The sequence below is a fragment of the Dermochelys coriacea genome, chromosome 13, assembly GCF_009764565.3.
Source record: "Dermochelys coriacea isolate rDerCor1 chromosome 13, rDerCor1.pri.v4, whole genome shotgun sequence".
Taxonomy (NCBI): domain Eukaryota; kingdom Metazoa; phylum Chordata; order Testudines; family Dermochelyidae; genus Dermochelys; species Dermochelys coriacea.
Genome location: NC_050080.1, coordinates 33,289,541 through 33,300,228, shown reverse-complemented (window position 1 = coordinate 33,300,228; position 10,688 = coordinate 33,289,541). Strand labels below are relative to the sequence as shown.

At 46.8% G+C, this 10,688-nt stretch overlaps 1 pseudogene; it reads left to right on the top strand.

Annotated features, from left to right (window-relative positions):
- Window positions 1-5,952: 5,952 nt before the first annotated feature.
- LOC119842174 lies at window positions 5,953-7,428 on the top strand (annotated as a pseudogene).
- Window positions 7,429-10,688: the final 3,260 nt, after the last annotated feature.

Below are 10,688 nucleotides of genomic sequence, written 5' to 3'. Positions count from 1 at the left end.
CTGATGGAAGAGGGAAGAGATTGGCGATTTCAGGGTCGCTGGTGGTAAGTTATGCTGCACTGCACTTTGGTTATGCTGCTTACTTGCGATGGGTATTTAGGTTATCTCAAGGGCACTTACAGACAGATTTTTAAAGGTATTTAGGTGCCTAGTGGGTTTTTCCAAAGCACTGAGGCTCCTCAAGCTCACTGATTTCAAAGGATGCTTTTAAAAGTCCCACCCAGGGCTGGATTCACAAAGGGTCTGTGATAATTGGCCTACAAACTTACCCTCAGTGCCAGCTCAACTGGGAGAAGTGAGTGACAGTTCACAGAGCATCATGGTGACCAAGAACAACAAATGGGAATGGAAAAAAGATGCAAAGAAGAGACAAAAGACTGAATTAGTCCAAACAAAAAGCCCTTTTGCTAGAATTGAAGGATGGTGTTACGGTTCTGCCTGGTAAACAAGAACAGCGTGAAAGTGCAAGTCAATGAATCAAAACTGGTGTGTGAGAAATTAGAGCTAACTGAGGAACAAGATAGTGAGGGGATGGGCTATTGCCCCATCACTCCCTTTGGGGTTCTCAGAGAAAGAGACTCTGGGAGGAAAATTGGCCATCGCCACGCTGGCTAAGCAAAGGACAAGAGATGGGGAAGGTTCGAACTTCACCAGTGTGGGCTCCCACCCCCACCGTATCCTGGCACCCTGGACTTTCTTCCTAATGAGGAGGTGTGGGGTAAAGCTACATGCCAATGCTACTCTGACCCGGAGTCCCAGTGGGGGCCAGCTATAGTCACTCAATTAGGGTGAACTGCAAAGAATGGGGCAGAGAATCCCCATAAAGCTGGTGGATTTTCCAATACTTAGATTTATCAAGCCAGCATAAAACAGTTTCTTTATTACCTTACTGGTTACTCAGAAGTCCAAACAAGACAGTTCCCTTAAAGTGATCCATCCTCAGGCCCCCCTCCAAGTACCCACATCAAATATGATGATTTCTGAAAATCTTATTTCATCATATAAAAGAAAAGGTTCTACCAATCCCAAAGGATTGGACACATTACCTCCCAGGTTAATGAATGTTTCATATCTTACCCAAATATACTCTACACCCTTTCTTATTAACTAAACTAAAATTTATTAAAGAACAAAAGAGAGAGAGAATGGTTAAAAGATCAATATACATACAGACATCATTTCATTTCATTGAGGTTCAGATTCATAGCAGAGATGGTGAGCTTTGTAGTTGCAAAGAGTTCTTTCAGAAATAGTTCATAGGTTATAGTCCAAAGTCATTGCAGGGTGTTCCAGTTTAGGACTGGGATTTAAGTCCTTTTGCCTAAGCTTCCCTTGTCTGAAGCCTCAAACAGATCTAAGATGACAGAATCAGGACCCAAGGGTCTGTTATACAATTTCATGTGCTCTTTGACAAGTTGGGAATTCCTCCAGGAACAAAAGGTAATCAGGATGACTTTGAAGGAGGTCAGTCACTGGTATTTAGCTATAGAATTAACATACGGCAATTTGCTTGTTCCTCCACCATTCACAGTATATTTCAGAGAGAGATGAATACCGAGATATCTTGTGTTTACAATTCATTTAAATGCTAGGATGTTCTTTTGATCTCTGAAGTATCAGAATACAGCATAGACAGGGGCTGTTGATTACATTGTCAACCCTACTCATACATAAGTACATACACAAAACCACAAACATTATCCCTCCACATGGCTTTTGAGGGTTATTTATTCTGCAGGATGTTTAACCCTTTCTAGCCATGTGTCACACTGTCGTAACTCTGCGCTCCTTCAGCAATGACCCGACCCACCATAACCCACATGCGCTCACTCTGCCTTTACGGCGTGCTCAGGCACCACAGCTCTAGGGCACAGACAGGATGTGGAGGAGGCGTATGAAATAACTACTAATTGCAGCAAAGGGACTGGAGCTTGGGTCTCCCAGCTCCTACGATAGTGCCCCGAACAGTGGGCTGGAGCGTAATTCTCAGTCTGCCTCTCTGGTCGAATGAATATCTAAGTATTTCACACACACCTTCAACAGGCCAGAGTGAGAGAGGCCTGGGGCAGGGACCATCTCTTTCTTCTGTGTTTGTACAGCACCGAGCACAGTGGGGCCCTAGTCTGTGCCTCTGGCTTCAAATAATAAAGACTTTTTAGTTCTGAATCTTTTCCTTCTCGGTCCATTCCCTGAGTGGCCGGAAGAAGTTTGAGTCTATTAATATATTGACTACCCTCAAAAACCTAAACAAAACATGCTATTCACTTTTCCTTCCTGGTAATATAAGTGCCCATTAGCAAAGTCTCAAGGGGAAATTCACCTGCGATGTTTGCAGAGTAAACAATGACTCAGGAGAGACTGTCTGGTGAGAGATACAAGGCAAAGCAAACCAAGAGTCTAAGCACAACTAGGGTGTCCAGCCAGGAACATGTAGGTCTCATGACTGCTCTGCTCTGCAGTGTGTAGCCACACAGACCCTAATCACCTCTGCCAGTAGTGTGCAGGGTAGATGTACCTTGAGACAACTAAAACAGATGAAGGGAGTGCAGATTGGAGACAAATCATGCTCTCTGAAACGCCAAGGGAAGAGGTCACGTCACAGATTCCAGCTTCTTCTATGCCAACTTTAAGGTAAACAAACCTTTCACCTCATCTTCATTAAAAATAGATCATTCAGAAAAGGGAAGAAAATGTCACCATATCCATCGCCTGCACAAAGGCATCATTTTCTTTTGGATGACGCCAAGTCTTTTCCCCAGGCCATGGACAGAATTAATGGTTCATGTTGTAAAGCATTTTGGTGCTGGAAAGCTCTCAGTGATGAGAATGAGAACATTGCTGAGGACTTTCCATCTTCAGTACTGAACAATGTTGCAGATATTTTACCAACCAAACATGCTGGGTTTGTACAGCTCCGACCACAATGGGTCATGGTCCATGACTAGGTCTCCTAAGGACCACCACAATATCAAGAATAATGTCAATCAAGAATTGAGTCTTATAATAATTCATGTAATTATTAGTATAGTGTTGTGGCTAATATTGCAATGGCAAGTAGTGTCTTTGGGGAACCCTCCTGTATTAAGTTCATGGATCACTGTGGCTCATGGCTTGTGTGGAGCTCCAGGGGGAAGGTTACCACAGCTCTGTCAGGAATCAAAAATTGGGGGCGGGGGGTGATGAAGGCAAGTCACTGAGATTAAGTGGCATGTCTACACTACAAGAGGTATAGAGGCACAGCTGCAGCTTTCTCCAATGACTGAAAGGGGTTTTCCATCTCTATCGTAAATCCAACTCCCCGAGAAGCGATAGCTCGATCAATAGAAGAATCTTACCCTCAACCTAGTGATGCCTACTGGGGGGCGGGGGTCAACTTAACTATATCACAGAAGGTGTGAAATTGTTAGTCCTAGCAATGTAGCAAAGTCGATATAAGTTTTAAGTGTAGACCAGGCCTAGGAAACACAGAAAGGGACAAGATCCATGTCCAAGGGGGGCAGCCAAGAAGACTTTGCCACACTCGGGCCCTGTAAGGTTGTTGGGTGACTCCTGGGGTGTTGTGTGTTTAAATCTGTTTGTTGTCTTTAATGATCTTTTCCTCTGTAATGATTTCACCTTGAAAATAAATGTGCTGTGTGGTAACTCGTGACCGTTGGCAATACCTGTTGATCACCCTTGATGAGAAAGCAAGGCAGAGGTGCTGGGCGTTAGACAGACTGACTTGCTGGGGATTTCCCGGTCAGCAAGGCAGGGAACTGTACAGTCCTAAAACCTGATGCCAAGGTTCCCTGCCCGTAGACACGTGACGGCTGGAAACCTGACTGGGAACTCCCAGAGTGGAGCATGAAGGGGGAAAACCAGTGCCATTACCCTGAAATCGTGACAATAATTACATTAATTCTACATGTTGTTCCATTGTATTCATAGCGGTGCCTATTTTAATATTATTATTTGAAATTAAGAGAGAAATTGGTAACTATCTAGAAGGCCAGGAGAAATGAGCAACACTGTGGACTGAGCGGCTATAAAAATAACATGCGTGCCGTTATTGTCAGCAGAACAATAAGCTGAATAGTGATTGAAGGGGTTACACTGATGTGATATGTTTGGGTGTAATGCGGTGATGGGAGCTTTGTATCACTAGGACACTCTTTGAAAATATCCAGTTGCCTCCGCTAGTGGCACTAAGTGGCTCAGTTTCCAAAACCAATGGGATTCTCTAACAGAGAGCGAAGCCATGAGCTGGGGAGCAGGGGTGTTGGATAAAATAGCATTAAAACAGAGCAATCAGAGAGTGGGGGGCAGCCAGTTTGGGGAGCGAGCTCACTGGGTTGTGGTCCTGTGTGAGTTCATAATCCCCCTTCACCCGGAACGTGAAGTTAATCACGTTGGCAGATAACACCAGCGGGGAGCCGGAGCAAACTCACAGCAGGAATGAGGAACGATTCAGTTGCAGACAGAAACAAAATGAGATTCAATTGATGAGTGTTCCTGAGGGAAAATGAATGAAACACCCCTGTGGTTGTGATGCTGGCAAATGAAACCGTAAGGGGAGTGAAGTGTAAATTTGGCATCAATTTGTGATGCAACAACTAAGTGACATGTCTCTCCCCCTCTCTCACTGGAGAGGTCCAGGATGAATGTCAAAAAATGGAAAAACATAAAAGCAGGAAAGAGCTGGACCTTGTCTAATGGAGACAAATGTAACCTGCTTTGGCAGCATGTTGATCACTGTCCCCGGTCTTGGCTGAGTCCACTAGAGCCTGCTGGCCATTAGCTGAACCGATAATATGTTTGCAATGCAAGAGGTCACAGTCCACCCTGGTGAGCCATGGGGACAACTTGTCAAAGCTACAAATGACTAATAAAAAATGGCTTTGCCAATTTTGACAAGAGTATGCACAGCGGTGTGTGGTTTTCTGCCTGCATCGAACTCTTCACTGACCGGAGGGGCTGGGGTGATAATGGTATCTCAAAGATCTAAATAGGAAATTTTCCTCCAGAGTCTTGGTTCTTCACTGACCCCACAGGATGAGGGGCCTTGTCAAGGTTCCTTCCCGACTCTGAACTCTAGGGTACAGGTGTGGGGACCTGCATGAAAGACCCCCTGAGCTTATTCTTACCAGCTTAGGTTAAAAACTTCCCCAAGGTACAAACTTTGCCTTGTCCTTGAACCACCAAGCATCTTACAGAAAGACCAGGGAAAGAGCCCACTTGGAAACGTCTTCCCTCAAAATATCACCCCAAGCCCTACACCCCCTTTCCTGGAGAAGACTTGATAAGAATCCTCACTGATTTGTACAAGTGAACACAGACCCAAACCCTTGGATCTTAAGAACAATGAAAATCAATCAGGTTCTTAAAAGAAGAATTTTAATTAAAGAAAAGGTAAAAGAATCACCTCTGTAAAATCAGGATGGTAAATACCTTACAGGGTAATCAGATTCAAAACATAGAGAATCCCTCTAGGCAAAACCTTAAGTTACAAAAAGACACAAAAGCAGGAATATACATTCCATTCAACACAGCTTATTTTACCAGCCATTAAACAAAAGGAAATCTAATGCAGTTCTAACTAGATTACTTACTAACTAAAAGTTGTAAGGCTGCAATCCTGATCTGTTCCGGGCAAAAGCATCACACAGACAGACGAACCCTTTGTTCTCCCCCCACCCCCAGATTTGAAAGTATCTTGTCTCCTCATTGGTCATTTGGGTCAGGTGCCAGAGAGGTTGTCCTAGTTTCTTAACCCTTTACAGGTGAAAGGATTTTGCCTCTGGCCAGGAGGGATTTTATAGCACTGTATACAGAAAGGTGGTTACCCTTCCCTTTATATTTATGACAGTCCTTGTGGAATATTTATGGAACTAAACTGATGCTAAAGTGTGATAAAAAATGTATCATCTTCAGATTCCGTTGTAAATGTTGGTTTCTTTCCCCTAGTTGGACCGAATGGTGAACCCAGAGCAAGTGAATCAAATGGTTCTCATGGAATTCATCCTGCAAGGATTTGGGAGTCTCCCTGAGCTACCAACTCTTCTCTTCCTGCTGTTTCTCATCATCTACATCACAACCCTGGCTGGGACTGTGGCTGGGAATGTCCTGATCTTTGTGCTAGTTGTGGCTGATCAGCACATTCACACCCCCATTTACTTCTTCCTGGGGACCTTGTCCTGCCCGGAGACCTGCTACATCTCCACCATCCTGCCCAGGCTGCTGGCTGGTCTCCTGACTGGGAACAGAATCATTTCTGTCCAGCACTGCCTCATACAATATTATTCTTTGGTTTCCTGGCAGTTGCAGAGTGTTATCTCCTGGCTGCGATATTTTACGATCGGTATTTAGCAATCTGCAAACCACTGCACTATGCAGCCCTTATGAATGGCAGGTCCTGCCTCCAGCTAGCAGCTGGGACTTGGATAAGTAGCTCTCTGGTTGCTGACAAAACGATATATTTAATGCAACAATTAACTCTCTATGGCCCCAATGAAATTGACCATTTCTTCTACAACTTCATATATTCATAGATACTAAGGTCAGAAGGGACGATTCTGATCATCTAGTCCGACCTCCTGCACAATGCAGGCCACAGACTCTCACCCACCCACTCCTGCAAAAAACCTCACCTATGTCTGAGCTATTGAAGTCCTCAAATCGTGGTTTAAAGACTTCAAGGAGCAGAGAATCCTCCAGCAAGTGACCCGTGCCCCATGCTACAGAGGAAGGTGAAAAACCTCGCGGGCCTCTTCCAATGTGCCCTGGAGGAAAATTCCTTCCCGACCCCAAATATGGCAAATCATCTAAACCCTGAGCATATGGGCAAGATTCACCAGCCAGATACTACAGAAAATTCTTTCCTGGGTAATTCAGATCCCACCCATCTAATATCCCATCTCAGGGGATTAGGCCTATTTATCATGAATATTTAAAGATCAATTAATTACCAAAATCCACATTATCCCATCATACCATCTCCTCCATAAACTTATAGAGTTTAATCTTAAAGCCAGTTATATCTTTTGCCCCCACTGCTTCTCTTACACACGTATGATGGAGCTTTTCACTACCATGCTAGCTGCTGTATGAACTCCGCCACCATTTCTGTTAACCCTGGCAACATACGTCTGCATCATCTCCACCATTCTGCAAATGCCTTCTACCACTGGGAAGAGAAAAGCCTTTTCCACCTGCTCCTCCCACCTCATTGTGGTGTCGGTTTTCTATGTGACCCTCATGATTGTCTACATGCTCCCCAAAACCGACACACTGCAAGACCTGAACAAAGTGTTCTTTGTCTGCTACTCAGTCCTGACTCCCTTGGCTAATCCGCTCATCTACAGCCTGAGGAACACTGAGGTCAGAGAGGCCCTGAGGAAAGTTGTCACTACATTCTCGACTGGCAAAAGGATTCAGAGCTTCTTGCTGTAGCTTGTTCAATGCACATGAAATGGGAACAAGCTAGCTTGCTGTAATGCGTTTGATGCATCACTCTCACTGGCCAGCTGGCTCTCTAGGTGAGGCCAGTGACAGCTATCACTCGCACTCAATATGAGGCTGATATTTCCACTGTCTGGACTTGGGGTTTGGTTGGGGTTAGGGTTTGATTAGTCTGATAGTTCACTGTTGTTGTGAGTTACTTTCCTGTACATTACTGTACAGCCTGTAATTACATGAGCACTCACTATGTTTTATAATGAGCCCCTTTACCATAGACTACACCTGATGCTCAGTATTTCTTTTTATCCTCATCCTTCAATGTGCAAAGTTAATGTGAGATGAGAACCAGGGCCCAGGACCCAATCTCTCTGTAAGAACATGATCCCTGAGGTGGGACAGTAAAGAAGAAAGGTCTGTACTGTAATAGTGGCACAGAGAGACCTGGCTACTAGTCCCTGTTTTGTCCATGGAATCAAGGAGAGCTGACTTCACCTCTCTGGACCACAGTTTCCTCATCTGTAAAATGGAGCTTCTCGAGATCCCAGTGTGAACGGCTGTTCTGGTCCCTCACTGCCCAGGGCACCCTTGTTTTGCAGATATCCAAACTTCATAGCTCTGAAGTCTGATCTGTCAATACTACAGCAGAGAAAGAACCTGGTGTCCATGTGGGCCGGGTGCTGGGCATGTTCTGTATAATCTGGAGCTTTCCCAGCTCTCAGTGAAGCCGGTGGGAATCGAGAGCGCTCGGCATCCTGTAATGTGAAGTCCCAAGGTGAGCATGACTGTGGGTGAACACAGCCTGGCCTGGGAGAGCCTCTGGCAGGTACACCAGGTTCTGGGTCCACAGTTCACTGACGCCCCATTAGTGTTGAGGTAATAGCAGAATATGCAGATTGCCAGCTGTAGTGTATTTAGGCTTGGAAGGAGTCCATTTCTATTGGTAAATGTCTATAGATGTCGATTTCCCTGTACACGCACAACTATTCCCATCAATCATCATGGAAACGTGCAGAGAGGCAAAGTAAGAAAAACACTGCTTGAAGATGTGTTGGAGTTTGATCTAAGGTTATGGTTTCTGTGGAGTTTGACATGTGAGTTGACAATTGGTGTTTTAATGGTTATAAAACTTTACCAGTTTGAATGGCCACGCCGGCTGCCATTAAACAATTATTGTCTGACCCTCCCACGATTTTGCATGATGTGAAAATCAAAAACTCAAAATAATGCTGAAAACTAAAGACCAGTATTATTCCTCTGACAGAGTGCGAGGCAAGAAAGGCTGAGTCTGGGCTCTGGGTCAAGCCCTGCAGAATGGAGCTGACAAAGCAGAGCTGTGCCTAATTCATAGGTGTGGCTGGGCAGGAAGGCTAATTGAGCCATTAGGCAGAGTGCACAAATAGGCACAGGAAGGAGGTAGAAAGGGGGGAAGCAGATAGTACGGGGAAAGAGAGATTGCTCTCCCCAGAATAGGCACCGACTCCATGCGTGCTCCAGGGCTGGAGCACCACAGGGAAAAAATGCTGAGTGCTGAACACCCACTGGCAGCGCCCCCATCAGCACCCCTCTTTTCCCCAGCACCTCCCGCCCACCAGCGGGCCCACCGATCAACACCTCCCCCGCCCTCCCCATGCCTCCTGCCTGCCGCAATCAGCTGTTTCGCGATGTGCAGGAAGCTCTAAGGGTGGGAGGAGCGAGGATTCAGCACGCTCAAGGAAGAGGGCGGAATGGGGCAGGAAGAGGTGGGGATGGGGCTTTGGGGGAGGAGATGGAAGGGGGCGGTGCCTGGGGCAGAGCCGGGGGTCAAGCACCCCCCAGCACATTGGAAAGTTGGCACCTATGCTCCCCAGCTTGTTACAGGAGCTGTATATCTTATGAAGGTGGTGGGACTCCATCTGTAAATAAACTGCACAAAGCACAGGGCTCTCTGCATAGTTTGTAGACTGAGACAGAAACAGGACCAAGGAGGCCCTGTTGCCCCATTAAATTATTTTTTTAAATGAATTCTGCCCAGCCTAGCTGTAATTAGGTTTGAGCTTCCCTTTCTCTTTAAAGAGGTATCAATCTAAGTGCTTCTAAATTTGCCCTGCCTCATGAGGCAGCTAGGTAACATTAGAGTTCCAAATTTGAACCAGAGATTCCCGAGATACAAACCTTCCCTTTCCGCCAAAGCAACAAGATTTGCAAAACCAATAAACTCCTTAGAAGAACAGGTGGGGCTCAAACTATGGCTCGGCTCTGCCCCAAACTTCTCAGTCACTCAGGATTTATCTCGGCGAGTGCACAGCACCCACTGGCCCTTTGGGTGAAGCCTGTGTGACACAAAGACCTCATGGTGTAAACTGGCAGAGGGGTCCATAGATTTTTACAGGGATCCCTTAGGTCAGTTATATACAGTAGCCCACTGGTCATCATAATTATTGCAAGATGTTTGTACAGGCGATAGTTTGAGAGATGTAAACTATTTGGTTCCAAAACCGTTAAAGTCCCCCGAGTCAAGCATATCAACACTGAACATCCGGGGAGATGGGTGGCTGTTTGCTGTCTGGGCCAGGTGCGGGCCTGATGCTTTACGAAGACAAAGGAACCCCAAGAGAAGTCCCTGAGGTGGAGACCTTTTAGGAAAGAGGGGTCACAGCCAGCCTGCCCGTGAAGCATGGTTAGCAATACTGTAGCACAGCGTTTTTCAAACTTCAGGTCGCAACCCAGTACTGGGTCCCGGCATGTCAGGCACTGGGTTGCTCTGGTCAGCACTGCCGACTGGTTAAAAGTCCCATTGGTGGTGCTGCCCAGCTAAGGCAGACTACTACCTATCGGTTTCAACACCAGGCTGTGCCCCGGAAGTGGCCAGCAGCGGGTCCGGCTTCTAAGCAGGGGGGCCATGTGGCTCCACGTGGCTCCATGTGGCTCCCCGCCCTGATCACTGGGCTTCACTGGGGGTGGGGGCGGTGCCTGCGGGCGAGAGTCGCGAAAAGCTGCTTGTGTGTCTCCACCTAGGAGCCGGACCTGCTGCTGGCCACTTCCGGGGTGCAGCATGGTCCGCGGTGCCAGGACAGGCAGGAAGCCTACCTCTGCACCCCCACTGTGCTGCTGACCAGGAGCCGCCGGAGGTAAGCCCGCACCCTGATCCCACACTCCAATCCCCTGCTCCAGTTCTGAGGCCCCCCCCAAACCCGGAGGCCCCTCCTACATCAGAAACCCCCCATCCCCAGCCCCACCCCAGCGCCTGCACCCCCAGCCCAGAGCCCTGACCC